We start from the raw sequence: 27,500 nt of genomic DNA, 5'->3' as shown, positions 1-27,500 counted from the left end.
CTGTGGTTGTGAACATTTTTTTTCTTCTCCAGAATAAATTCATGAAAACTCAGAATTTTCCAGACTTGAGAAATAATAGTTTATTAATAAAAATTGAAGTCTCTTTGTTTGATTGGTTCATCTCCTTGATATGGTTCAAATTTTTCATACATGCCTGTGGTGCAGATGGGAGAAATAAAAAACAAATGGGAGCATTTAAACATAAATTTATTATGTTCATTCATTTATATGTGTATGATGGTAGGGGTGGGGATGAATGCTTTTGTATGTGTCTGAAGAGCAGAGGACAACTGTGGGAGTCCTCTCTCCATCCACCAAATGGATACCAGGGAACCAAACAATGCATCAGACTTGGTGCTAATTGCCTTTGCTCACTGAACTGCTCCTCTTCCCCACATTTTAATATAAAAGGCTGAGTGACAATGTGCTGTGTATGGCTCATTTTCATTTTTAGAAGTAGCAAGGTACTATGAAACATCCTTTTCTACACTATGAATATGTATTGCTCTCATCAGTTAATAAAAAGATGATAGGCCAGTAGCTAGGCAGAAAGTTAGATGGGAAAGCTAAACTGAGAATGATGGAGAGAAAGAGACCAGAGTGAGGCCAACCAGCCAGCCAGCCAGCCACCCAGGAAGCAAGATATGCTGGAGGACAGGTAAAGCCAGGAGCCACATGACAATACATAGATTGATAGAAATGGGTTAATTTAGGTTGTAAGAGCTAGTTAGTAACAAGCCTGAGCTATTGGCCAAGCATTTATAATTAATATAAGCCTCTGTGTGGTAATTTGGGAAGCGGCTGCTGGGTATTTGGGAGCAGGTGGTTGGGACAAGAAACATCCGTTTATAACAAGATGGAGAAGAAGCTTAGGTGTCATATTCATTTGAGGTGTATGTATGTTATCACCTTGCAGGTACTTAGAAGTCAAGAATTTTTATTTAATGAGTTTAGTGTTATGAACGAAACATGAAGAATATGCTTTAGGGGTGCTGGGGAGATGACTCAGTGATTAAGAGCACTTGCACAAGTATGAAGAACTGAGTTCAAATTCCCAGACATGATATAAAAAGCTTAATGTGGCCACCCATACATCTCTACCCCAAGGCTTGGGGAAATGAAGACAGGAGGATCACTAGGGCTTGTGAGCTTGCAGCCCAGCTCCAGACTTGGTGATAGAACCTGTCTCAAAGGAAAAAGGGAGAGAATGACAGAGAAGAACACCCAACATCTTTCTCTGGCCTCTACACATGTACACTCAGACCAATGCAGATATGCTCACACCACATGAACACAAACCACACACATTCACCACCACTCTCACCCCACATACAAAGGAAGAAAGAGGAAAGAAACTGTATTAGACACCTTCACTGAATGCCTCGCAGTGCTGTAAATTGTCTAAGAATCCTTACTATACAGATCTAGGGTAGTGTATTAGGCTTTTCTAAGGGAACAGAACACACACACAGATTTACTAGGCTGGCTTTTGTAATAAGGGCTGGGTAGTCTTGGCCATTTGCACTCTGGAGAGGCAGAGAACCCAGTAGTAGCTGCTCAGTCTAAAAAGCTAGATACATTGAAATTCTCATTTGCTACTGAAAGCCCCTGGAACTTCACTGGTGTTGAGCCCATGTGGGAAGTTTCAAGAAGCTGGTGTGCAGTGGGTCCTGTCTGGAGAACAATAGAGAAGCTTGCTTAGGAAGAAGAGGCAGGAAGCAACTCTGTCTCCTTGGATGGCCTGTGTCTGAGTCATCTTTGGAAAGTGCTGCCCACTTTGAGTGCAGTCTTCTCCCCTCTGTGAAGCTGCGCTGGGAAGCAGACATATGTCTCCTAGGTAACTCTAAATCCGATCACAGGGAGCTTGAAGTCCAGAGAGAACAAATTGACAGAACTTATTAGTGTGTGATGGCTTCCTTCAGGTCAGTTTTCAGGCAAAACTTCTCACACTGCCAGGAGATCTAAAAGGTGAAAACAAACCCAAGAAATGAAAAACCAAAACCACTTTCTGAAGGAGACTTGTGGCACCAGGCTCTGGATTAGTGAATGCAGCTGATTGTTTATTGTCAATTATTTTTAAACTGTTAACTTGTCATCTCCAAGATGGATTTTAGAACCACAGAATCAAATGTTGCTTTTCTACCCTCACCACTGCCATTTGGAAAAGAAAGATAATCTCCTGTCTGTCACCCACCACCTGTATTTTGCCACTAAGTCACGTGTTAAAAAGCATAGTGTTAGCCATGTTTTCTTCTTGGCTTTTGTTCCGACAGGCCAGAGATACCCCCAAGATTATCTCTGCCTGTCTGGAATAGGTGAAATTTTAAAAGAAATAATTGGAATAATTTTATCCACAGTAAACAAGCAAGTTAGTCCCAAATTTACCCCATACAAACTTTAGTCTTTTGAAACCTAGGGCTTTTAACCTAGGTGAAAATATTTCATTTGTGTTTTCATCTCTTACTTTGTTGTCCTTTACCTTTAGTGTGTTGTTGTCTCTGTGTGTGTTATAGTGTGTGTGTATGTGTGTGTGTGAATGTGAATGTGTGTATGAGTGTGAATGTGTGTGTGAACGTGTTTGTGTCTCTGTGTGTGAATGTGTATGTGAATGTATGTGTGTCTGTGTGTGAATGTGAATGTTTGTGTGTATGTGTGTGTGTGTGTGTGTGTGTGTGTACTGATGCTGATAACAGGTGTCTTTCAAATCACTTGTTTGTCTTTTTAAAATTAGTATGTAGATTATGCATTATGGATTCTGATGTCAGCAAGGATTATGGAAGTAGTGACATCAGAAGATGCATGTGCCAGCAAGGAGGTAAAGCAGACAGGCAAATACAGTAGCTTTCCCCCAGAACTCTTAAGATCCAGGCCACCATTGGTGGTGTTGCCTGCTTTGGGAGGTCTTCCCCTCATGAAAAACCCTTACAGGTCTGCCCAGATGTGAGTCTCTGAGTTATCTCAGATCAGTTGAGTTGATAAGCAGAATTAACCATCATGCTTATTTGGTAGCCTCTGAAACCAGAAGTCTTAATCTTGTGACATCCAAAAGAAAGAACGCCAAAAGAGCAAGAAGCTGGAAAGCATTTACTGTACTTCAGTAGAATTTGGCTTTCACTGGCCTGAAATTACCAACATGTAAATCAGTTCAACAAGAGTTTACTGTTGTATACCACTGTTACGCTGTTCATGTGGGGATTTTTATTTCTAATTTCTTTTTATGTCTAGTTTCAGGTAAAGGGTGCAGTACACGTACATATGCTGTAAGCATCTTTACTGGTTATGTCTTCACTTAAAACATCCTTTTGAAACCTAGCAATAACTCAGGGTTCTGGTCAAAGCAACAGTTCACAGGCTAATGCCTCTGCTTACTGCTCATTACATTTTCATTACTTCCCTTTAAAAAATTATGTATTTTTTATGCATTTTTGATCATACTCACTCACCTCCCCCAAATACTCCTGGATCTGCTCCTACTTCTCTACCCACTCAACTTTGAGTTAATTTTTTGTTTTCTTTTAAAACTCATTGAGTCTAATATGTCTTGGCCAACTACTCTGGGGGCGGAGTACTGTGGGATGTTCTCTGTGCTGTGAATGTGTTGCTCTGATTGGTAAATAAATAAAGTGCTGATTGGCCAGTAGCCAGGCAGGAAGTATAGGTGGGACAAAGAGAGAGGAGAATTCAGGGAACAGGAAGGCTGAGGGAGGAGACGCTGCCAGCCACTGCCACCATGAAAAGCAGATGTTAAGATACCAGTAAGCTACAAGCCACATGGCAACTTATAGATTAATAGAAATGGGTTAATTTAAGATGTAAGAGCTAGTCAATAGTTAGCCTGAGCTAATGGCCGAGCAATTTTGATTAATATGAGCTTTTGAGTGATTATTTCATAAGTGGGCTGCAGAACGAGTGGGACTAGAGAAAACTCCAGCTACAGTGGAGCCTGCCCTAGAGTATAGCTATCTTACCAGTAGCCACACTATTATCAACAAAACCTAACTCTAACTCTCCTCCCAGCAGCTATTAAATTCCAATAGCTCCTCAGCCTACAGTGAGACTTTGTGCTCACCTCACCCTCTCCATGCTGATATTTTTGGCTTGAGCTTGCCCAGGTCTTGGTATGCTATCACAATTACTGGGAATTCATATGTGAAGTTGCTCTGTTGTATATGGAAACATGGTTTCCATGAAGTCATCCATCATCTCCAGCTCTTACAGTCTTTTCACACCCCCTTTTCCATGAAGATCCATGAGCCTTGTTGGGAAGGATATGATATAGATATTTGATTTAGGGATGAGCACTTCAGGCTCTTATTCTCTGCATGTTGACCAATCAAGAGTCTCTGTGTTAATTGCTGTCTACTGCAAGGCAAATTCTCTGGTGAGGCTTGAGAGATGCACTGATCTATAGGTATACTCCAAGTTATTAGGAGTCATTTTAATACGGTGTCTCTTTAGTAGAATAATAGTTGTAGGTTCTGTTGTAGGACCTATAACCTATCTAACCACATGTGCTTGGCCTCATTAACAGTGCTGGGTGGCGGTTATATCTCATGGAGCCGGCCTTAGATGTAGCCAGAAGTTTTCTCCTGTCCCTCCCAGCCCTGTGGTCCACAGCCACTTATAAAATAATCACTCAGAGGCTTAATATTATTTACAAATTGTATGGGCTATGGCAGGCCTCTTGCTAGCTAGCTCTTATATCTTAAATGTACCCATTTCTATTAATCTATGAATAGATTCTGCCTTTCTCTTTCCTGTCTCTCCTTGGATTTCCCACCTGCCTCTAAGCTGCCTTACCATAGGCCAAAGCAGCTTATTTATTAACCTATGGGAGCAACATATATTCACAGCGTACAGAAAGACACCCCCTAGCATTCAGATCCAGTCATAAAGGCACTTGGTTACTCTTAGAACATCCATGCCACTATTCCACCAACTGGCATATCTTAGGTCAGTCCTTATTGTGGGGTTCACAGTTGAGTAAGAATGATGATTGTTTTTCTCCTCTGGTAGCAAACATGGTGCCTTCCAGGATTGTGAAAGCTAGTCCCTAGGCTTGAAGCTTCCAGGTGAATGTTGGTGTGATTTCTCCATGTTCTATGGCTCAATTATGTGGTGTCTTCAGCAATAGGGTCTTACTATTAAGTTCTGGAGGGTAACGGAGAGCATTGGCAATAGCCTGTAACATTTGGTGGTCTGTATGAGCCCATGGCCAACAACTCAAGAACATTTAACCCATTCCCAGTACTAGAGTTTTTATTTGCTAGCATGTGCTGTCCAGTTGAGGCATTGTCCCATCATTGCCTCTCTCCCCAGTTACTGTAGGGTAACTTCTTTTAAGTGATTTTTATGTATGTGTATATTTTCAAGAACTTCTACAGTAGTAGCTTTCCATATGGCTTTTTAAATGGTATTTAATGTTAGTTATGCCTCCCCATATTCCCTACTTTGCATAGCTATCTTATCACCCATCCCATTTAATCCTTCCAGTTCCATTATTTCCCTTTCCCTATTTATATCACTGTATTCTATTTACCCTACCTTGAAAGATATCCTTACCTACGGCTCCTAACTAGTTTACCAACCTCCATGGATATTCCAAACAGAACATACATACCTAAAGATTCAAAGTTAACATCTACATGTGAGTGAAAATACTTGATATTTGTCTTTCTATGTCTGGATTACCTCATTCAAAACAATTGTTTCCATTTCCATCCATTTACTTGTTAAGTTCATAATTTAAAACAGCTGAATAATAAATATAAGTGTCCCATATTTTCATTGTCCTTTCATTAGGTGATAGACATCTAGGCTGTTTCTATTTCCTGGCATTTGTGAATAGAGCAGCAATGAACATGAGTGAGCAAGTATCTCAATTGTAGGATATAGCTTTTTTGAGCATATGTCCAAGATGGATTGTATGGTGGTAGCTCTATTTCTAGTTTTTTGAGGAATCTCCACATTGATTTCCATAGTGGTTGCACCAATTTGCACTCCCAGCAGTGGTGAGTAAGCCTTTGTCTTTCCTCACAATCATAGCAGCATTTGCTGTTTGATTTTTTGGTATTTATTCATTTACTTAAAAAAATCTTGGCCATTCTCACTGGAGTAGGATGAAATCTCAAAGTAGTTTTAATTTGCATTTTTCTGATGAATAAGGATGTCGAATTTTTTTAAAATGTTTCCCAGATATTTCTATTTCATCCTTTGAGAATTCCCTATTTAGTTCCATGACCCGTGTTTTATTTGGGTTATTTGCTTTCTTGATGTTAATTTTTTTAGTTCCTTGTATATTATAGATATTAGCCTTCTGTCAGATGTATACATGGTAAAGATTTTTGTATACATGGTCCTCAATTGTATTCCACTGATCAATGAGTATGTTTTAACACTAATCCTATGCTGCTTTTATTACTACAGCTCTGTTGTACAACTTAAAATCAGGGATGGTGTTACCACTTGCAAGGCCGTATTGCTTGGGATTGTTTTCTATCCTGAATTATTTATATGTGTTTCCATGTTAAATTAAAGATTATTTTTCAATTTCTGTGAAGAATTGCAGTGGAATTTTGATGAGTATTGTGTTGAATTTACAAATTGCTTTGGTAAGATGACCAGTTTCACCATATTCTAATTCTAATTCTAATTCTACCAATCTAGACAAGAGGTCTTTCTATCTTCTGGTATCTTCTTCAATTTCTTTCTTCAAAGTCTTAAATTTTTATTACATAACTCTTTCATGGCCAAGATATTTATTAATTTTTATTGTTACTGTGAATGGGATTATTCCCCTTATTTCTTTTTCACTATGTTTGATGTTTGTATATAGAAAGACTACCGATTTTTGTGTGTTGACTTTGCATAAGAATTTTCCGGTGGAGTCTTTAGGGTCTTTCAAGGATAGAATATGTTCTGGTTAGTTTTTTCTCAACCAGCCACAAGATAGAATCATCTGAGAATATAAAATGTAAATTGAAGCATTGTTTCTACCAGAATGGCTTGTAGGTAGGTCTGTGTGGCATTTTCTTGATTAATGATTGATTCAGGAGGGCCCAGCCCACTGTGGAAGGTGTCATCCCTAAGCTTTTGGTCTTAGGTGATGTAAGAAAGCAAGATGAGCAGCCAATCAGCAGCCTTCTTCCATGGTCTCTTCCTTAGTTCCAGCCTCTAGGTCCCTGCCTTGAGTTCCTGTCTTGATTTTCTTTTATGGTGGACTGAAAGCATTAAGTTGGGATAAAACCTTTCCTCCTCAAATTTTTTGTGTTTCTATATGAAATTAAAAATTAATTTATAAATGGCCAGTTTGTAAGTATTTTATTGAGAGATTTTGCATCTATGTTTATCAGAGAAGTTCTCTTATACTTTATTTTTGTTTGATTTTTGTCTACTTTTGGTATTAGGGTAATGCTGGCTTCATAAAAGAATTTGAAAGCGTTGCTTCCCTTTCTATTTTGTGGATAATTTGAGGAGTATTGGTGTTAGTTCTTCTTTGAAGGTCTGATGGGATTCTGCCTTGTATCCATCTGGTCTTGTTTGTTTTTAAATTACTGCTTCTCTATCGTTGGTTGTTATAGGTCTTTTAAAATTATTTACTTCATCTTGATTTAATTTTGATAGAATATTTAGAAATTCTTCTATTTCCTCTAGATTTTCCAGTTTAATGGAGTTTTTCTCATTAATTTAGTTCTTAAAAAATATTTCTTCTACTTTTTGAGATTATTATATAATCACATTTACCCCTTCCCTTTCTAAACACACTCCTATGCTCTTCCTTGCTCTTATTCAAACTCATAGCTTCTTTTTTCTTTTTAATAATCATCATGTATAGATACCCACTCTCTTTAATACATAAATACAGCCTGGTCAGTGTGCATATGTGTTTATTGTCAGGGCTGACCATTTGTTATTGATGTGTTCCTCTCTGGGAATGGCTAGTTCTACGGTTCTCAGCATTCACGAGTTGCCTGTAGTTCTCTGTTCAAGGCTGAGGACCTCTGCCCACCCCTATCCATGTTTCCTTGTCTATTGGTGTCGTTCTTGTTCAGCTCACATTTGGGGGGTCATGTTGGTGAGACTTTCTGGGTGTAGCTTCTGACTTTACTAGGAGACAGAATCTCACAGCAAACTCTCTGATTCTCTGTCTCTTACAATCTTTCTGACCCTCTTCTACACTCATCCTGGAGCCTTAGGTGTGGGGGTTGTGTACTTATCCATGGGGACTAGGCTCCACTATCCTGCCTTTTGATTGGTTGTGGTTTTCTGGAATGGTCTCCATCTGTTGCAAAGAAAAGTTTCCTTGATGTGGGGTGAGGACTACACTCATCTTGACACTACTAATTTCCTTAGTATCTATTTTAGTGTTTCTCGTTTTTTTTCTGATTTTATTAATTTGGGTCTTCTCTCTATTTCTCTCATTTGGCTAAAGGTTTGTCAATCTTGCTAATCTTTTCAAATGCCATTTTTTAAAATTTTATTTATTATTATTATTTTTTATTTTTTGGTTTTTCGAGACAGAGTTTCTCTGCGTAGCTTTGCGCCTTTCCTGGAACTCACTTGGTAGCCCAGGCTGGCCTCGAACTCACAGAGATCCGCCTGGCTCTGCCTCCCGAGTGCTGGGATTAAAGGCGTGCGCCACCATAGCCCGGCTTCAAATACCATTTTTTCATTTCGTTGATTCTTTGGTTTTTGTTTGTTTTGTTTTTGTTTTCAATTCTATTTCATTAATTCTAGCTTCCTCTCTCCCTCCCTGCCTCCCTCTGTCCCTCCCTTCCTTCCCTTTTATTTTTTTTGAGACATGGCTTCCCTGTGTAGTTTCCTGAGTGCGAGGATTAAAGACACGTGACACCGTGTATGGCTTAGCCCTGACTTTTCTTATCTTTTCTCATCTACTCACTTTTGGTGTTTGATTTTGTTTCCCCCAGGCCTTTGGTACAACATTAAGTTATTAATACAAGAGCTCTTCAGGTTTGGTTTTGTTTTTGACACAGGCACTTATTGGGGTAAACTTTCCTCTTAGAAGTGCCTTCACTGTTAATGTTAATTAACAATTAACATCTGCTAATCAGTTTCTTTTCATTATGTCCCATAGATTTTTCTATGTTGTAGTTTTGTTTTCATTAAATTCTTATAGACTTTGAATTTCCTTCTTGATTTCTCCCTTGATGCAGTTTTCATATAGTAGTGTGTTGTTTAGAATTACTGTATTTTTGTCATTTCTATTGTTCATGTATAGTTTTATTTCTTTACAATCAGATATAATATAATATATTATTTAATTTTTCCTAATTTTTTGAGCTTGTTTTGTGTTTTAATATTGGTCAGTTTTGGAGAAAATATACTTTAGTGTTTGTGTAGAACGTTCTAAAAATGTCCATTAGATCCACTTGATTTACAATGTCATTTAACTTTAGAATTTCTCTTTTTAGTTTTTTATTCTGGATGAACTGTGCTGGTAAGAGTGGGATATTGAGGTCACCCACTATCACTGTGTGTGGCTAATCTGTAATTTTCAGATTGAATAGTGTCTCTTTTATGAAATTGGGTACCCCTGTGTTTTGTGCATGAATGTTTAGAATTATAATATTATCTTGGTGGACTTTTCATTAAATGAGTGTTTTAGTTACTTGTATATTGTTCTGACAAAACACAATGGCCAAGACAACTTACAAAAGAAACTGTTTAATTGGATTTATGGTTTCAGAGGATTAGAGTCCACGATGGTAAAGCAAAGGCATTGTGGTGGGCAGAGCTGAGAGCTCACATCTTTACACAGAAGGAGGAGGAAGAGAAGGAGCACAATGGGAGCAGTGTGAGTTGTGGTATTGTGTTCCCCCAAATACTGTGCATTCTAATAAACTTATCTGGGGTCAGAGACAGAGCAGCCACAATGTTTAACATAAAGGATAGGCTGTGGTAGCACATGCCTTTAATCCTAGCATCCCAGAGGCAGAAATCCATGTGTTCAAGGATGCAGATAGGCATGGTGACTCATCATGCCTTTAATCCCAGGGAGTGGTGGTAGAAAGCAGAAAGGTATATAAGGCATGAGGACCAGAAACTAGAAGCATTTGGCTGGTTAAGCATTTGGCTGGTTAAGCTTTCAGGCTTTGGAGAGCACAGTTCAGCTGAGATCCATTCTGATGAGGACTCAGAGGCTTCCAGTCTGAGGAAACAGGACCAGCTGAGGAATTGCTAAGGTGAAATAGCTCTGGCTTGTTCTGTCTCTCTGATCTACCAGCATTGACCCCAATAACTGGCCTCAGGTTTGATTTTATTAATAGGAACTGTTAAGATTCCTGCTACAGTGAGTCTCTTGAAATCTCAAAGCCTGCCTTCAGTGATGCACCCCTTCTTACAAGGCCATACTTTGATCCCTCCACAATTGGGACCCAAGTATTCACACATACAAGCCTATGGGGGCCATTTTCACTCAAACCACCACAGTGAATATGTAGGGTCCTTCCCTCCCTCTTTTGACTAGTTTTGGTTTGACATCTGATTTGTCAGATATTAAAATAGTCATGCCTGTTTCTTACTTCTATTTGCTTGGAATATCTTCTTTTCTTCCATTGACCCTGAGGTGCTTGGTGTCTGTTGCTGATGGTGATGTGTGTTTCTTGGGGGAAGCAAAAAAATGGATTCTGATTTCTAATCCAATCTGTTAGTCTGTTTCTTTTCATTGAGAAATTGGTATCATTAATATTGAGAGTTATCACTGAAAAATGCATGTTGATTTCTGTTATTTTGTTGTTGTGGGTTGTTTTTATTAGACCTCTTGTAGTTAATTGTCCTGGGATTATTTATTGTGTCATCTTGGGTATGTTTAATCATCTCTTTAGACTGAGGTATTCCTTCTAGTTGGCTTAGTGGACATAAGTTTTTAAAATTTGTTTTCATTGTGAGGGAGTTTTCTTTTTCCTTTGGTTACAGATAGTAGTTTTACGGTGTATAATGGTCTGGATTGGCATCTGTGGTCTTTTCAAACTTACAGTGCAGCAGTCTAAAACTTTCTGGGTTTCAAAGTCTCCACTGAAAACACAGGCAATATTCTGATGGGCTTGCTTTTATATATGACTTGGTTTTCCTCTCTTGACATGGTCAATATCCTTTCTTTGTTCTGTACACTTAGTGTTTTGATTATTACATGGAATGGGAAGTTTCATTCCTGGGCCTGTTTGGTGTTCTGTATGTCTCTTGTACCTTGATAGGTACATCTTTCCTTAGATTTGGAAAATTTTCTATTTTACTGAAATTTTTCTGTGCCTTTGTTCTGGGTTTTCTTTCTTTCTTTCTTTCTTTCTTTCTTTCTTTCTTTCTTTCTTTCTTTCTTTCTTTCTTTCTTTCTTTCTTTCTTTCTTTCTTCTCTCTCTCTCTCTCTCTCTCTCCCTCCCTCCCTCCCTCCCTCCCTTCCTTCCTTTCTTTTCTTCCTCCTCCTTCTTTTTGGTTTTCTGAGACAGGGTTTCTCTGTTTAGCTCTTGCTGTCCTGGAACTTGCCCTGTAGAGCAGGCTGACCTCGAACTCACAGAGATCCGCCTGCCTCTGCCTCCCGAGTGCTGGGATTAAAGGCGTGCGCCACCACCGCCTGGCCGGCGCATGCCTTTAAACCCAGCACTCGGGAGGCAGAGGCAGACAGATCTCTTTGAGTTCGAGGCCAGCCTGCTCTACAGAGCGAGATCCAGGACAGGTGCAAAGCTACACAGAGAAACCCTGTCTCGAAAAACCAAAAAGAAAAAAAAGAAAAAAAAAGTGTGTGCCACCACCACCCAGAGTTTTGTTCTAGGTTTCTTTTCCTTCTTCTATGCCTGTTATTCATATATTTGGTAATTTTATAATGTCTCAGATTTCCTGTATGTGCCCTTCCTGTTTTTTTTTTTTTTTTAGCTTTAACATTTTCTTTATGGAGTGAGCAATTTCCTTTACCTCCCCTACGTTATCTTTGAGGCTTTAACATTGTATCTTTCACATGATCTAATATATTTCCTCTGTGGTTTCCCTTTGACTTGATGCGTTTGTATTTTTGAGTTTTATTTTATTTAGGTTTTTCTTCAGAGATTCTTTCTTTAGGTGAGTGTGCAGAATGTGTCAGAATCCATGAGGTCTTGGAGCATCACGAGGTGGGTGTGTTGCCTGAGAGGCAGGTAGGCTGGTGAACTGGATCTAGGGGTTCTATGTTGGATTTCATGTGATGTTGGAGAGGCAGTGTGTCTGGGGTAGCTGATGGACAGTTACTGCTTCCCTTTATATTTTTTTTATTGTTGTTATTTTTTAAAAAGTTGTGAAGCCAGACCCATGTGATCTTTCTCTTATCATGGGAGCAGGAGTCCCTTAGGTCACTGATAGGGAATAGACACACATCTTAGAAGAATATACCTTGTTCAGTGCTACAGAAATTATGGGTTTAGTGTGAACTGTAGCTGTGTACAAAGAGAAACCAGAGCTAAATCAATACTACATTTTGCAAATCATTTGCAATTTTATCTATGCTAGTGTGATTAGAAATACTCTATCAGCTGGTCCACTGATAACATTCATGAAGTCTTTCCTTAGTTTGTAAATTCACAGATAGTTTTCTCTTTTGAGGCTCCATGTGATCAAGTTAGGGTGATGAAACTCACAAGATATGGGTGAATAAGCTGGAATGTTAATATTACACTGGTAAATATTTCTTTTCGGTGCCTAAGACACTCTGTTCACTAATTAGGGCTCCAGAGAATCAGGATTCCTAATCAGATAATTTCCAATGATAAAAGCTAATGTGAACAGTCTCCTGTACATTTTATATTTGTTGTGATGAACCCAATAGACTTCCCTTGTCCAACAATAGATTATGTGTTCAGAATGAGGAAAAAATAGGTGCTCAACAATTCAGTGTGCTTTGGTGCTTTGTGCATTGCTGGAACATAGGAACATAGCCTCACTTTCTTGATGTATGTCCCATAAACAGGAAACATAATGATGGCACACTTCTTTTAGGAGTACTGTGAAAAATTTGCGAGTTTAGCACTTCCAACACCATCCTAGCTCCACGTACCGATGTGTAAGCTGCCCCTAGACCCCCAGCCTCTGACCCACACTTCTGTGACATCTCCAACTTCTGGTGCAGTCAGGCAGGCAATCTCTGGACTCTATGTCTTGCGTGCATACTTTCTACCCCTCTTCCTGATGTAGACAGGTGAGGAGTCCCAGAACCCTCTTCCCCAAGTACATCCTTTGGCCACTCAGTGTGCTCACCATAGTCATGCAGGTGAGAGGTAGAGATTTCTAGATAACCCTTCTCTACCATAGTTTCCCTCACTAGTGTGTAATCAGGCTGGTGAAGCCAGGGGAATGAGACACCCTCTCCTGCTTCAGTACACATCTTTCGGGCCAGTACACTCCTTGACTAGGGAAGTGAGAACATGATTCACCCACACTTGGAACCCCCACCCACCACTCTGCATATACCCTGATATGTGAAATTAGAGGTCTCTGAATCCAATGAACACTCCCAGCACACCTTTTGAACCCTGACTCCAGCGATCAGATAATATATCGAACAGCTGCCTTGGGGTAATACTATCTACCCCTGCACTGACTCTGGGTTAAGAGGACAGAGGCTGTGCCTCAGGCTCCCACTCTCACCAAGCCCCAATCACCTTCAACCACTCCATTCATTAATCAATACTAAAGCTCTCTACAACTAACTTCAGTCATCACAGAGCTGAGCCAAGGTTTTTGAAGTAGTGGAAATATCAAGCACTGAAAGAACCGAACTTAGATGTGTCAAAAAGTTTGAACAAATTAACTCAAGATGGGCAAATTCTAGTGTAAAAATGTCAGTAACAAAAAAAAATGTCAGTAACATGAAAAGTCAGTAGAAAATGCTCCTTCAAAAAAGTGAGAATCCCATATGCCAGTGACAGTGACTTGGACAAAATTTCAAATAAATAGCCCAAGAGAATTATTTAAGATATGTTCAAAGATTTTAAGGACACAAATAAATGTGTGGACAAATTCAAAGAGAAGACAAACAATCTACTAAATAAATTCCAAGAAAACACAAGTAGCTGAATAAAACAAGGAAGTCAATTCAAGATATGGAAGCAGAATTCAACAATGAGATAGAAATACTGAAGGAAACCCAGACTAAAACAATACCAGAAATGAAATTTTCAATAAGACAAATTGAATTTTCAGAAAGCCTCTGTGGAAAACCTCATCCATGGATGGATCATAGAAGACTGAGTATTACGGCTTGAAGACAAAGTAGAGGAATTAGATCATTCAATTTAAGCTCAATGACAAATTAAAAAAATCAATAAACTTATGAATGGGACACATAAGATCTGTAAGACAGTATGGAAGGACCAAACTTACAAATTTATAGATAATATTTTCAATCAAATCATAGAAGAACAATTCTCCAATCTAAGGAAAGAAATGCTCATCCAAGTACAAGAAGTAGAGAGAGTACCAAATATACAGGACCAGAAGAGAAACTCCAATACTATATGAGAGTTAGAACACCAGATACATAGACTAAATGGTACAGAAACCTTAAGAGAAGTCTAAATTACATATAATACCAGACCCATAAGAATAACTACTGATTCCTCCATGGAAACTTTAAAAGCTGGATGAGCTTGGAGCAATGTACTTCAAGTCCTGAAAGACTATAGATGGTTACCCACACTACTATTCCCAGCAAAATTATCCATCATGGAAATCAAGGGTCAATAGCTGCCTAGCTTTCATAATATGGAAGGTGCTATGTAGGCTGCGGAGGGAGAAAAGTCTTCAACAATGTTACTCACCTGTGAATCCTGCAAGCTGCAATAATGACCAACTTGGCAAGGTAAGTCTATTTGTGAAATAGTGGCATGAATGTTATGGGGAATAATAATGTGCGTTCTGATCAGATTTAAGGCCTACTCCACAGGAGGAAACTCATGCCTAGTATTGTAAATTCGGTAAAAAACTCAGGGAAGTTATAGACCCTACTACTATGGGAAAACCTACTACTATGATTTTGCTAAATAGACATGATATCAACCTGTCTTCTAAATATATATCTCTATATAAATAAATTGGTATAGCTCTCCATCCTCATGAGAGAAATTTCTTTTTGCAGAAACAGTACAGAGATTCTTAGCTGGCCTGAGTAAAGAGAATGAGCCACTACAGAGTGCTCAGTCCTAAATGGGACATCTACATCACACCTCCCTACCACATGGCTCAGTGTACACTGTGAAGGAAGAGACCCAAAAATTGTAAGAGCCAGAAGTTGAGGCAGACTGCCACAAAACAATTTCCATTGCGCTCATGAACTCTCATTCGTTGTGGCTGCCTACACAAGATCTGTACAAGAGTAAGCCAGTCAAAATTCCAGCATAGATTTGAGAGTGGCTGTGAAGTCCCACTCTAAGCAGAGAAGCTTTGGAAGTTGATGTCTGTGAGGCTAGGAAGAGCCAGTTTTCTTCAGAGATGTGGCCCCTGGTAAAGTGTCTGTGTTATAGTGGAATGCTCAAAAGCCCTGCACATAAGGACAACACTGATTGTACATGATGTGCTATTAGACACAGAGAGAGGGGGGGGAAAGAGAGGGAGAGGGAGAGGAGGAGGGAGAGGGAGAGGGAGAGGAGGAGGGAGAGGGAGAGGGAGAGGAGGAGGGAGAGGGAGAGGGGGAGGGAGAGGGAGAGGGAGAGAGAGAGAGAGAACATGAAGTTGGGAGAGGACATGATCATGGGGGTTTGGGTGGAGTTGGAAAAGGTAGATATGATCAAAATACATTGTATACATACATAAAATTTACAAAGCGAATAAATTAATATTAGTGAGCTAATAAATGCTGAGCAGTTGGAATAATCAATGTTGCATAGTGAACATCTAAGTTATTATTACTGTTTTCATCATTATCTTCCCAGATTATACAGACAGTTTTCCTTTTCCTCTGATATCCTTTCTAGAGGCTCTCTCAATACAATTATTTAGGTTTCAATTTTTTTTATTGTATTCTCTGGACACATGTCCCTAAGGTTGTACTATATTCCCTTTGCATAAGTATTTGGAATTCCTTAATCGTGCACTTACTGCTTGCATCCTCCATTTTCACAACACATCCCCAATTCTTTTCTCATTGCATTCATGGGGAAATAGTAGATAAAAGTTCCCATGCAGATAGTTTTGACTTCTCAGACTGAGATGTCCTAAACATAGCTTCCTTTCAGGCAGATAAATAATCCCCAAACACCCTGAGAAAGTCTATATCACAATTTTGTCTTAACATTGAGTGGATCGACACCCAGGCTCTGTCCTACTGCCCAGTGCTGGACACTAAGCTTTATCCTCACCCTACCCCACCCTTGTCTCCCGGCTGTCAGTTGCATCTTGGATTCCTCTTGCTAAGGTACGCTATTGCCCTTAAATTGATGTCCTAGGTACACATGTCAACACTTCTGCCATTGGTCTACCTCAGTGTCTTCCTTTTTAGCACTCCAGCCTACTGCACACTCACCTAACCTGACTCTTCCTGCCTCTGGCTTGTTCTCCCCTGTCAGCTAGGACCTAGACCTTTGTAACATGTATTGTGGATAATGCATGCCTGCTCTCTTTTCAGAGAAAGCTAATGTACCTTTGTGTAAACAAAAGTGCTCTCTCTCTCAGGACTCATCGGTGGCGTGTAACCAGGAAGAGGGCAGGAGGAAAAGGACCCAGAATGGTGAGTGAAACACTTACCACACACTAGCACACTGACACTTCAGAGTGGTGCTTTCCGAGTCCCTGTGTATGGATATAGCAATTATCGGCTGTCAGGATGATTAGGATGTAAAGAAAAAAAACCATCAACAATGATTAGTAAATTGCATAAACTAATGGCAATGAGATGAATACACAATCTGATACTGCGTTATGGAATTTCCAGTTTCCAAAACAGTCTGATACGATTTCCACAGAACCTACAAAACCTGTTTGTTAGTCTGACAGTCACAGCATGACTTTATTATTAAACTGTATGTAACTAAAATGATGAAGTATATTTATCACTTCTAAAAGTAGTTCTGTTATTTAATTTAGTATGGATATCTTGTGTAGAAAGAGTTTTTGTATGTTACTAGTTTATAAGTCATTCTTTGGGGCCAGGGAGAGTTTGGGGAGTCACTGTTGAATGAGCATGAAGTTTTTCTCTGGGGAGATGAACAAAGTTTTGAAGATGGGTATCAGTGATGTCTACATGGCAATATAAATACATTTATTGCCATTCAACTGTATACTTCAAAAGTGGTTGAAATGGTAAGTTTCAAATAAATGAAGAAAAAAGTCGTTCTTGCTTATAATAAAGATAAAACTGTAAAGCCTGTAATTTTGACTTTTTGACAACTCATCTTCTTAAGTTTGTTATATATCAAGAATACAAAAATGCACATACATATATGAATACACATTCATTTAATTTGGTACTGAAGATTGACATAAGGCCCTGTGGATCCCAGGTGCTCCACATTTACCCCTGTGCTGCAAATCAAGCCCCCAAAATATACATATGCAGGACTATGTTACGTTTCTTAAAGAACATAGTATTTGGCATCTTGCCTTTATTACTTTAATATAACGTGAACACATACATATGTATGTGTAAAAAGTATTTTTTGTATCATTATGTCTCCTAAAGATGGACATTAGCTTCTCTTACAAGGTAATATGCTGTATTTCAGTTAACATGAATACATATGTTCTTCTTCTGTTGTCTGACTTCACTGTTTTCCAGAGTTGTTCATTCATTCATAAAAGATTTGATGTGGTTCCACTGTTAATATATGATATCCTGGATAATCCTAAGTAAACAGTTGTCCTCTGGAAGTACAACATGTCAGGTCCAAAAGGAAACTCCACTTCCCCAAATTCTGAAGGTTACATGAAATGTTAGTGGTTGAATCAATAATTTCTATTCTGGAATCAGTAGCCACCCAGCTATATACAATACAATGTTTAGTTAAAGCCATCATTTCACGTGCACACACTGAGCTCCACTTTGACCAATTTCTGTCATGTGTATTTTGTAGTATTTAAAATTGTTATAGTGAGGAAGTGGACAGGCCAATCGTAAATGGCTTCTTTTTCTCTCTGTCACTTCTCTGTAAACCACTTACTACTGCTGGTGTATGGTGAATGTACTGACTTTATCTTCTTTCTAACTAAATCTGCCCATATGAACATCATCCAAAGCCATGGAAAGTTATATATAGGAAGGAAAACTCAACTGGGAAAATTAACAATGGAGAATATATAAAAAGAAAACTACAATAAAATTATTCTAAAGGGAGAAAAACGGGGAGCTAAAGAGATGGTTCTGTGATTAAGAACACTTGTTGTTCTTGTAGAGGACCTGGGTTCAGTTCCCAGCACACAGTGGGTCACAACTATCTGTAATTCTAGTTCTAGGGTACCCAAGCCCTCTTTTGGCCTCCCTGAGTACTGGGCATGCATATGGTACACATACATACCAATAGAGAAAACATTTATATGGATAAAATAAGTAACAAAATCAAACAAGCAACCCCCTACCAAAAAACAAAAACAAACAAACAAACAAACAACAACAACAACAACAAAACCAGGTCAAGACAGGCAGGAGCAACCAGAGACAACCTTTAGCAGTAGACGAGGCCTTCCAAGTGGGAGTGGTTTGGTTTGGTTTTATTTTATTTTGGGGGTAGTGTTTCACTCTCTAACACAGCTGCCCTCGGATTTCCCTGTGCAGCCCAGACTGCACTCCAAGCTCTGCCTATCCTCTTGTCTCAAGTATGAGCCGTACACCGTCATAGCAGATGGGGCTCTGTAAGATTCGGGGTTAAGGCTGTCAGTGTACCGACCTCATCATGGAACCTTCGCAATAACCCATTTCATCTCTTTCTCTCCCTGCTAAGGCATTTTGAAAGCAAAGCTAACAGAACTTTTAAAAGGTGTCAACTGGTAAATTTTTCCTTGAAGTAACTATTGTTTCTGAAGCATTGGGGGTTTTATCTGTCAAAAACAGATATATTACTTAATTTTCTACTTTATATATCAATAGGTTGATGGTTGATACACTGTATCCTAACTCTGGGTAAAATACTATTTTAGACCAAATTGTATCTCTTTCACAACCCATACATTTAAATCTTGGTTTCCTGTTCCTAAGAATGTGATTTCAGTTGAGGACAGCATCTTTTAAGAGCCAAACATTCTGTCCTCAGCATGTCCTTAACACAGTATAACTGATGCCATTATAAGGCGAGGAAATCTGGAGACACACAAGGGAAGCTTGTGTAAAAAGTAACAGGGAGAAGGTGGCCATCCTCAAGACAAGGCACTCTCAGGACTCAACCCTGTAGACACCTAGATCTTGGAGTTACAGCCTCAGAATTCAGAGAGTAAATCTCTGTAGTGTTTGTTACCTTTATAAAATAGTGCTAACACTGCATGGATGATGAGCCAACTCAGAGTTGGGGAAAAATGAATTAAGACATAAGCTTCTTACAGGGCTTAAATGGAGCAGATAGCAATAGATATAATAATGTCCCTAGAAACTAGTGAATTTATAGCTTTAAACCCAAACTAGCCATTAAAGGAACTGGCTGATGGCCATTATGGAGGTTCTAGTTTGATATATCAATGCTCCGAAGGACAAGAAAAGACTAGAAGAAATAATTCAATTCACTTTTGACTGAGTTTGGAATTTAAATTTTATAAAACACCCTTCTGTGAAATAGATCATTTCAGCATCTGGGGGGTAGAAGTTTATAATTAGAACACCCTGGGGAACTTTTTCTCTTCATTGCTGTATACCTGAAATATCACGAGGAAAAGTGAGGATGCAGGTAAATCTGTATTGTGGAAGCTTGTTTTCCTCATCATTAGGAAATGACAGGGAGAAATGCTGTGTGGCCTGGAGCACTGTCCAGACCTTATGAAGACAAGACGGGGTTTTTGGGAGGGAGTGGACTTGAGACCAACGGGTGTGGAAGAGTAGAATTGGAGACCTGTCAACACCCCCCACTCCAGAAGTAAGCACGAAGGTTGGAAGGGAAATAGAAACATTTCACAGGACCATCGGAGGGGTCTGTCGTTCTGTTGTTTAACACTGCCCCCTTAAACACCAGATTTTCCATCCCTTGGTCTGGCCTGGTTTCAGATGCAGCTGCTTGAATTCTAGAAGCAGCCTGCCCGTGTGGGAATCCCAACTTGGAGCCAGTTCGGTGGGGCTGAGATGGGGTATAACCTTGTGCTGATTAGGTTTTGGTCAACTTGATATAAAGCCAAGGTCATTTGAAAGAGGAGACTCCAGTTGAGGAAATGCTTCCATCAGATTGGCCTTTAGCAAAGTTTGGTTTGGGGGGCATAATTTCTTGATTAATGATTGATGTGGGAGGGCTCAGTCCTCTATCTGTAGCCCTGCCCTGGGCAGGTGGTCCTGGATGGCAGCTAGAAACAAGCCTAATAAAGCAACATTCCTCCAAGGTCTTTGCATGGTTCTGTCTCCAGCTTCCTTCCTTGGTTTTCTTAGTGATGGGCTGTAAGCTATAAAATGAAATAATCCCTTTCCTGCCCTGAATTGCTTTCGGCCATGGTCATTTGGTCACAATAGAGAGCAAATTAGAACAAACTTGTAAGCCTTAGTTTTGCCATCTGTAAAATGTGACTACTGATGTAATATACTTATTCATATTTATTTTATAAAGCTCTCCCTCTTTTCCTTGTCCTTCGGATTATCAGCTATCAAGCTTTCTCCCTGCTACACCTCCTCTAAGTGTTCTTGTTTTTATTCTTCTTTTACTTTTTCTCAAATGAGAACTTGTGCAGGCCGGAGAGATGGCTCAGTGGTGAATGTCCTTGCCTACAAGCCTGGTGACTTGAGTCTGGTCCTGGGGACTCCCATGGTAGAGGGAAAGGACTGACTCCTGAAAGTTGTATTCTGACCTCCACATGTGTGCTGTGGCATACACGTGCCCACAATAAATACATAGATGCAAAAGGTTTGTTCTGAATTGTGTTGGGAGTGAGAGGATGGAGAACACAGTTTAGCGAGTCTTTTACTTGGTCCTTTCCTGACTTTTCTGTGGCTGAGTTCTAGCCATGTCTCTGTCATCCACATTGAGAGCATTCTAACAGCTGTCTGTCATTGCCCGCCCTGTCTCTACCTAGGCTGCTCTCTTGATGCTTTTCCCTGGGTACCATTGTTCCTCATTATGACCCCAGCAAGGTTCCAGTTCGTTACAACGTATTTAAGCTTCGCCCCATCAATCATTGTTCTCAAGGCACTGTATTCCCCCGCAGAGTCTTCTTCTCTGCCAGGGTCACGTGTTCCTGGGACTTACACTCTGCTTCTCTGGGTCATCTCTTGGCTTCTCACTGTTTGGGAACAGAGTGGCTCCAGGCCAGTTGCTGCCAGCAGCTTTTGAGATGGCTGTTAAACAAGGGGACGGTACACGGTCACGGATGCAGCTGTCTTAATAAACATGACCACTAGAACACATTGTCATTTTGGCATGTTCCGAAATTTTTTACACCAAACTGCTTTGTGTTGTGATAGAGAAGAGAAACAGGTACATGAAGGAAGACACTGGGCAGTTTGTCCTTCTTGTCTTTAATTGGTCTAAGTATCAATGACTGTTATTTAGGGACTTGGGGTCTTGCAGCTTGAGATGAACAAGATCTCCCCACATTTCAGTCATTTATTTGTTCAAGATTCCTGGAAGGCTGTGGTCAGTGGGGTCATTTGACTGAAGTGAACAAGGTGTTTCTTCTGAGAGGAAGGTTTCCTTAAGGGTGTGACAAATCTTGAGAGTGACCCAATCTCTATGAAACCGAACAAGTTTAGAAGCAAGGAAGTGAGTAATTCCCGTTGCCTGCTTTTCCGTGTCTCTTATCTGTGACTACATCTTCCGGGAGAGTTATAGATGGCTGTGGGTTTCATTGTGGTTGCTGATGTGTAGGCTGGTCATAGACATCTGAAGGTGTCAAAGCTTTCTAGGTGCCCATGCATTGCATGCAGACATTTGACATTTTCCGCATAGGTGGCCATCCCTTGTATAGCTTGCAAAGAAAAGTGTCATTGACTCTTTGTCATTTTGTGGTCTGGTTGTCAAATCATTAATCAATTGTATTTTTTCTTTTTTATCGAGTGACTATAATGTTACTGGTAGAGTCCTGAGGTTGGTGTTCAAAGATAGACTCTATTTCAATATTTTTGGGTAACTCACAAAACCAAGAGGCAGAAGTGAAAACCATGAGGTGAGCAGGGAGTCAACACGATGCTGGTTCTGCCCAACATTCTCTTCGGCTTTACTTCCCAACTTGGCTCCTCTGTGTCAGTGGTGGCGGTAAAGCCTGGGAATGGAGCGGCTGGCTCCGGCGCTTTCATGTCCATATTCTTAGTGTTCCGGCAGTCCATCCGCTGCCCTTTAGCCCAGTGTTTCATTATCTCATTGCGTGTTAGTAGTCAAATGTTTTTCTCCTAATCAATAAAAGTGAATTAAGTTAATTTATTCTCTGACAGAGATATGATGTTTAAATGACCAGGATCTGGCACACAATTGATGTTCAAAAGTATTTTTGAAAAAGAGGTTCAAAAAAGTGTAAAGGAGAAAGAATTTAAAATTAATTAACTTTATGAAGATACAAATATTTGTTCCTCTTTTACTTTTTTAAATCAGAAATAAAACAGCAAAGAAATGAAGAAAAAAGCATAATAATACAGCAGAGGCTGTGCAGATGTGACTGGAGGCACCTTGTACCTGGAACTTCTTCCTGCATCTCCCCATCCCTCTGTTAATCCTCCCTCTCTCCCAGGCCCTCACTTCTTCCTGCATCTCTCCATCCCTCTGTTAATCCTCCCTCTCTCCCATGCCCTCACTTCTTCCTGCATCTCCCCATCCCTCTGTTAATCCTCCCTCTCTCCCATGCCCTCACTTCTTCCTGCATCTCTCCATCCCTCTGTTAATCCTCCCTCTCTCCCAGGCCCTCACTTCTTCCTGCATCTCCCCATCCCTCTGTTAATCCTCCCTCTCTCCCATGCCCTCACTTCTTCCTGCATCTCTCCATCCCTCTGTTAATCCTCTCCCTCTCTCCCATGCCCTCACTTCTTCCTGCATCTCTCCATCCCTCTGTTAATCCTCCCTCTCTCCCATGCCCTCACTTCTTCCTGCATCTCTCCATCCCTCTGTTAATCCTCTCCCTCTCTCCCATGCCCTCACTTCTTCCTGCATCTCTCCATCCCTCTGTTAATCCTCTCCCTCTCTCCCATGCCCTCACTTCTTCCTGCATCTCTCCATCCCTCTGTTAATCCTCTCCCTCTCTCCCATGCCCTCACTTCTTCCTGCATCTCTCCATCCCTCTGTTAATCCTCCCTCTCTCCCATGCCCTCACTTCTTCCTGCATCTCTCCATCCCTCTGTTAATCCTCTCCCTCTCTCCCATGCCCTCATTTCTGACAGTTCAGCATGGTCCTTGGACTTCAACGATCACAATAACGACCTGATTTAGGCCTTGATGCTGGCTGTAAGACTTACACAGGTGAAACTGATCAAACACTTGTAAATTTCTGTTTCTTCCTCTATGAGGGGGGCATAATAATAGTTTTTGTTCTCTGGGACTTTGTGAAGGGCAGGGTTGATAATATAGGTAAAAGAGTTTAACGCTTTGCTTAATATTGAGAATTTCTGTATTTCATGTTTTTATTTCTCTTTCAGAATGATGAGCTATGAATATCTATACACAGTGGGCCTTTTCCTATGAAAATAAGTATATATGTAAATTACTTTCTTCTTTGAATAATTCAGATAGAGATGAGGCTTTTGTTAAAAACATCCTTTCTTAGATGAGATCAAGTTTGGAAAATGTTGACTTAGAAGCAGAGTTTTGTTTTTTGTTTGTTTTTCTGTTTTTCGAGACAGGGTTTCTCTGTGTAGCTTTGCACCTTTCCTGGGACTCACTTGGTAGCCCAGGCTGGCCTCGAACTCACAGAGATCCACCTGGCTCTGCCTCCCCAGTGCTGGGATTAAAGGTGTGGGCCACCACTGCCCGGCAGAAGCAGAGTTTTTTAAGCAAGACACAAGCAAGCGGTGCTACAAGATTCTAACGTGGACCCATGTTCTTCACATGATTTAGTCTGCTCCCACAGTGGTTCAATGCAGCAATATATTCTTCAGGCTTAAATCCAAGTTACAGTCCCAGGAATTAAAGTTGCTTGATTGTCTGAAAGTGTTTTAGTTCCAACTAGTCGATTATTTTTCCCCAGAGACATAGTATCCCAAATCTGTTTTGGCATTATTTTGGGGAGTCTTAGCTCCTCTCTTATTGCATCTTTGAGAAGAGGAAAAGACCCTGTGCATTCTCAGTGTGCTGCCGAGGCTCCCACTTCGCATTCTTTCCTGCGGTTGTTCAGTGCTCTTTCCAATTTTCTCTTCTTAGAATACAGATACCCAAGAAAGACCCAACATGACCAGTGTGACTGTCTCAACACACGTGCTTGGCATCGATCTGGGCAGCAAATCGAAAGGCTATTGTTTGAGAAGTACCCCTGTACTGGTAAGGAAGGAGCAGGGAGCCTGGGCGGGAGGAAAATGATGTCCTTAGTGCTGAGCTCAGTTAAACTGTCTTTTTTATTTATTTATTTTGGGTGAAAGTTACTTTTAGTGACCAAGATGCCTCTCTCTTCCACCCAGTGGGGCTTGCATTGTCAAACAGAACATCTATATCAAGAAATTTATTCTAGCTTTAACTGTGCTGATGAAAAAAAAAACTTTCCAGATGGGTTTCTGTTTACACAGCCTTTAAAAATCTTGCTTGTATACAGCCTGTCCCACTGGCAGTACTTTGAGTTCTACTTTTCAAGACTCGGAGCCCCCGGTAGTGTTTATAGAACAGGAAGAGAAGTGGCCTTTCTCGTAAGGAAAAGAAGCTACAAAAATTCTCCTTCCTCCGAAGAGTTTGTTTGGCAGTATGGTAAGTAGTACTGAGTGGCCAGACATAAAACTCTTACACTTGAGAGGTAGAGGCAGGACAATCTGGAGTTCGAGGCCGTTCATGGCTACGCAGCATATTTAAAGCCAGCCTGGGCTACACAAGCCTGTCTCAGAAAATAGATGCAAAAAGCTGTGTTGACGGCTTAGTAAGTGTGTCTTTTTTAGTATATTATTTTGAACAGTTAAAGGATTGGGTAGTAGATAGCGCTGTACTCTTCATCTCTAGGATATAATTAGCATTTTGCTATATTTATCTTCTAACCTAGCTATGCCTGTGTGGTCATATTCCTGTTCCTTTATCAATCTTATAACTTCGGGGTGAATTTCATTTCAAGTCATGGCGACATCACAGCCACTTAGTCAATCTTTTCTAAGTGGGATTAGGTTCAACAGCGGCTAGCAACAAAGAGTGTCTTTGACGTGATTTGATTTTATTTATTGTGTATTACTTTGGGGGGGGGTTGGTGATTGCGTACATGGTAAGCGTATGCTGTATCACACACTATTTTCCTCCAACCTTTACTGTGTTTAAGAGTTTGTTTTCTCTGCTAAATGAATGTTGAAGGCAGGAAGTTGAGGTGGATTAACACGATCCATGCTTTGTGCATTGTCTTTCTTTCTGACCCACTGTCCCAACCTGTGGAATTCATTTGTGAGTCTTGTCCTGCACTAAAATGGCTGCCAGAGCTCCATCCAATCTTCTCACTTTCTAGTACTAGGGAGGAGCATGGAGGGGGGTGAGCTTTTCAATAACTTGACCTAAAAGAGCCAATAAATTATAATCAACATTTTTAACTTCAGGACAGCAAAACAAAACAAACAAAAGCAAACAAACAAATCCAAACAAACAGTGGATGGAATTTTGTGGGGATCATATTACATTTATAGCTGTACTTAGAAAAAAAATGACATTATAAATATATTGTTTGTATTTTTATGTTTTATTACCTATAACATAGCCATACTTGAGGCTGAGAAATATAGTATTGCTTACTTTTGATTATTCAAGTAGCTTATTTGCTTCAGCTGTTTCTCCTTGCTGGGAATATTCAGCAGAGCTCAAGGTTTGTAACTCATCTCTGTTCTTTCTTTCTTTCTTTCTTTCTTTCTTTCTTTCTTTCTTTCTTTCTTTCTTTCTTTTTTTTCCTCGAGACAGGGTTTCTCTGTGTAGCTTTGCGCCTTTCCTGGAACTCACTTGGTAGCCCAGGCTGGCCTCGAACTCACAGAGATCCGCCTGCCTCTGCCTCCTGAGTGCTGGGATTAAAGGCGTGCGCCACCACCGCCCGGCGTAACTCATCTCTGTGAGTCCTGGGTTACTATTGGAGATATTTGCTGGGCACGAAAGGTAACTTTGGTAACTTCTCAACAGAACCTTTGCTCAGTGAACTCATTGAGCCCTGTGTTGAAGCAATACCAAAGTAGTATCTTTTTTCCTAGGATGGTCCCAGTGAACTTAAAAAAACAACTTAGTGGGTGTGGTGGTTTGAAAGGAAATGGTCCTCAAAAGGAGTGGCACTATTAGGAGGTGTGGCTTTGTTGGAGGAAGCGTGTCACTGTGGGGACAGGCTTTGAGGTCTCCTATGCTCAAGATACGCCCAGTGTCTCAGATCACTTCCTGTTGCCTGCATGATGTAGGACACTCAGCTGCTTCTCCAGCACCTTGTTTGTTGGAGAAAAACTTTCCCAGAAATGCATGAGTTAAGAATCTGGCCTAGTAGTGACAAAAATGTTTGAGGAATATTTTAAACATTTTAAAAACGGATTTGTCTATGAAGAAGCAGCTTCATTTTCTTACTTGAAGAGTTCTTAGGTCAAAGCAGATGAGATTTAAGTTGGATGGCCAGGGTACTAGCATCCCTGGCATACTGAAGAAGGTCTGTGGGGTGGTCATGTGCAACAAAGAAGGATGGAAAGTGGTGTTTTGAGCCGTGTGTGTGTGTGTGTGTGTGTGTGTGTGTGTGTGTGTGTGTGCCTGCATGTCTGGAGGCCTCTCTCTGTCTTGTTTTTTGAGAGTCTGACGTTGACATCTTACCAGTTTGGTTAGATTGCTGACTAGCAAGCTCCACAATTCTACCCTCTCCATCTTTCCAGAGCTGGAACCACAAGCATGCATTTCTACTTAAATATAAATGGTTTTTGTTTTTGAGACAAGGTCTCACTGTGTATCCTTGGGTGTTCTACAACTTACTCTGAAGACTCACAAAGGTTCACCTGCCTCTGCCTCTGAGTGCTAGGATTAAAGGCTTGCACCACATGCCTCAAACACAGTAATAGTTTTAAATTAGGTGAGTGACTTCAATATTCCTACATTGCTGCAGGAGAATTTGAGGCATGGGCAGCTTACAAGAGTCAGCTGTGACAGGGGGTCATCATATGTTTTCTCCAAACCCAAGCAGGTATCCATGTCCAAACCAGAAAGGAGAATTCTTAGTGCTCTGTAGCAGGAGATGGCAACACCATATTTTTGTTAATAAAGTTTTATTGAGACACAGCCATGCACTTTCACCCTGTATTG

Source organism: Peromyscus maniculatus, chromosome 16 (genome assembly GCF_049852395.1).
Source record: "Peromyscus maniculatus bairdii isolate BWxNUB_F1_BW_parent chromosome 16, HU_Pman_BW_mat_3.1, whole genome shotgun sequence".
In the NCBI taxonomy this organism is placed as follows: Eukaryota; Metazoa; Chordata; class Mammalia; order Rodentia; family Cricetidae; genus Peromyscus; species Peromyscus maniculatus.
This window is presented reverse-complemented; position numbering follows the sequence as displayed.